The sequence below is a fragment of the Rutidosis leptorrhynchoides genome, chromosome 6, assembly GCF_046630445.1.
Source record: "Rutidosis leptorrhynchoides isolate AG116_Rl617_1_P2 chromosome 6, CSIRO_AGI_Rlap_v1, whole genome shotgun sequence".
Lineage (NCBI taxonomy): Eukaryota > Viridiplantae > Streptophyta > Magnoliopsida > Asterales > Asteraceae > Rutidosis > Rutidosis leptorrhynchoides.
Window position 1 is genome coordinate 406,246,255 of NC_092338.1, and position 2,610 is coordinate 406,248,864.

At 37.0% G+C, this 2,610-nt stretch overlaps 1 non-coding gene across 1 annotated transcript; it reads right to left on the minus strand.

Annotated features, from left to right (window-relative positions):
- Positions 1–1,306: 1,306 nt before the first annotated feature.
- Positions 1,307–1,413, minus strand: LOC139856683 (small nucleolar RNA R71). Its single transcript, XR_011762148.1, has one exon. It is a non-coding gene; the product is annotated as a small nucleolar RNA R71 (small nucleolar RNA).
- Positions 1,414–2,610: the final 1,197 nt, after the last annotated feature.

A 2,610-nucleotide genomic window follows, 5' to 3' on the forward strand; every position in this document is an offset into this window, starting at 1 on the left:
ACTAAGAGTAGTTTTCCTTACTATTATTTGCCTTAGTTTAGATTTAGAATTTTAGTTTTGCCGTAAAATCCCTTAAGTGCTTTTTCTTTAGATTTAGAATTTAGGCGCTTTAAAATTTTGCGACGCCATTTTAAGTTTATAGATTTTAGTGCCTTTTAAATAATTGTTGTTTTTCCTTTAGAATTGCATTATAAGTTTTATTACCTTTAGACCTTTAGTCGCCACTTTTAGTTTTAAGATTTTTTTTACGCTAAGTTTTAGACGTAAAACTTTAGTTCTTTTGTTTTTCGACGCGCTTTTTCTTTCTCATTTCTACACGCTAGTTTTTAGGACAAAGAAATTTTTTTAAAAAAAAAAAAAAAAAAAAAGAACTTTAAATTTCGATGAAAAATTATTTTAAGCGGTTAAATTGATAGACATCCAAATTTTCTGGTTCGTAGTAATAGTTGGATTTGTTAGTGGCGAGTTGTGGATTTCCGATTTAAAGGGTCCTAGCTACCTGCTGCATCTATTGGCTATTCGAAACGTGGGCAAAATCAGAAAAGTCTATTAATTTGATAACTTTAATAATTTTTATCTTTATAACTAATAGGATATTCAGTGAATGCACCTAGCAAAACGTTCACCACCTTTCATACGTTCACCACCTGTAACTCGATCAAGACATCTAGTCAATATTGTCGCCGTTGATTTTTCTTTAGAATCATCATCCATTCAAACAAGTACTCCAATTCAAATTTCCGATAATCCATTTTTTGAACCCGACCTCACAATTTAGAACCCGGAGGATATTCAAGGACAATTCAGAGATCCTGAACTACTAATATTTCCTCCGGAACCACCAATTATTCTACCAGAGGTTGTCGAGGAAGAAACCATTAAATCAGAATCCTCTAGTGATTCAGATTCAACAAATTCAATCATGAAAAATCAGGAACCTCTAAGTATGGAAGATCGAATGAGAGCCACACGCACTGGCCAAGGTCATGCCATTACTCAACCAGATATTAATGCACCAGATTATGAAATCAAAGGACAAATCCTACACATGGTAACTAATCAATGCCAATTTAGTGGTACGCCAAAAGAAGATCCAAACGAACATCTTCGAACCTTTAATAGGATTTGTACTCTATTCAAAATCAGAGAAGTTGAGGATGAACAGATCTATCTCATGTTGTTTCCCTGGACTTTAAAGGGAGAAGCCAAAGATTGGTTAGAATCGTTACCCGAAGGAGCGATTGATACATGGGACGTTTTAGTTGAGAAATTTCTTAAACAATTCTTTCCGACATCAAAAGCCGTGAGACTTCAAGAAGAAATTGTTACGTTCGCGCAAAAGCCAAATGAAATATTATATGAGGCGTGGACAAGATTCGGAAAGTTGTTGAGAGGATGTCCTCAGCATGGTTTAGACACTTATCAAATAGTGCAAATATTCTACCAAGGATGCGACGTTGCTACAAGAAAAGACATCGACATAGCAGCTGATGGTTCCATTATGAAGAAAACTGCAACTGAAGCTCACAAAATTATTGATAACACTGCCTCCCACTCAGATGAGTGGCACCAGGAAAAAGATATCCTTCGATCATCTAAAGCGGCTAGAGCCGATTCTAGTCATGACTTTGATTCCATTTCTGCAAAGATAGATGCTTTCGAGAGACGAATGGAAAAGATGACTAAAGATATTCACTCAATACAAATTAGTTGTGAGCAGTGTGGAGGACCACATTTGACGAAAGATTGTTTCGGTGTTGAGCAAATAATGGAACAACGTGAGAATGTTTCCTACATGAACTAAAGGTCGGGAAAAAATAATCAAAATAATTATCAACCGCCAAGGAATAATTTCAACCGACCTTACAACACCCCATACAATCCAAATGGGCCCAACAATAACTTGTATAACCAACAAGGTCCTAACAATCAGCGAAGACCCGGTTTTCTTAATAAGCCACCACAAACCGACGAGAAAAAGCCAAACCTGGAGGAAATGATGAAAAAGCTCATGGAATCCCAAGCACAGTTTGTTGCATCTCAACAACAAACTAATGAACAAAACTCACAATCATTCAGACACCAACAAACTTCTATCCAAAATTTGGAACAAGAAGTAAGTAACCTAGCAAGGTTAATTGGTGAAAGAAAGCCAGGGAGTTGTAAGACCCGATTATTTATTGTACATAAGCGTATATAGAGTACATGAAGTACGGGTGACCTTGTGTATTTAAACGGAGGTCAGAAGCTGAACTGGGCAAGGTGCGCTCAGCGTACAACTAAGGGTGCGCGCAGTGCACTATTACTGTAGCCGGGTTCTTCTTATTTTAATCAGATATTTTGATGGGCTTTTTGGTAATTTCACTTGTAGACGAGTTTGAGGCCAGTAGGTCAGATCTTGGGGAGTCTTTCACTCCATTTCCAACAACCTTATCCTTTTCCACTTCAATTTTAGAGAGAGAGTGTGATTCTTGTGTGAGAAAGCTTAAGCCAAGGAAGGAGGAGCTAGTTTTGGGTCTTAGCTCGAGTTCTAAAGTTGTCCATCTCCTCTCTAGCTACGTTTTGGTTGTAGTAGTATGTGCTAACTTGGATTTCCTTACTTTGATTTAT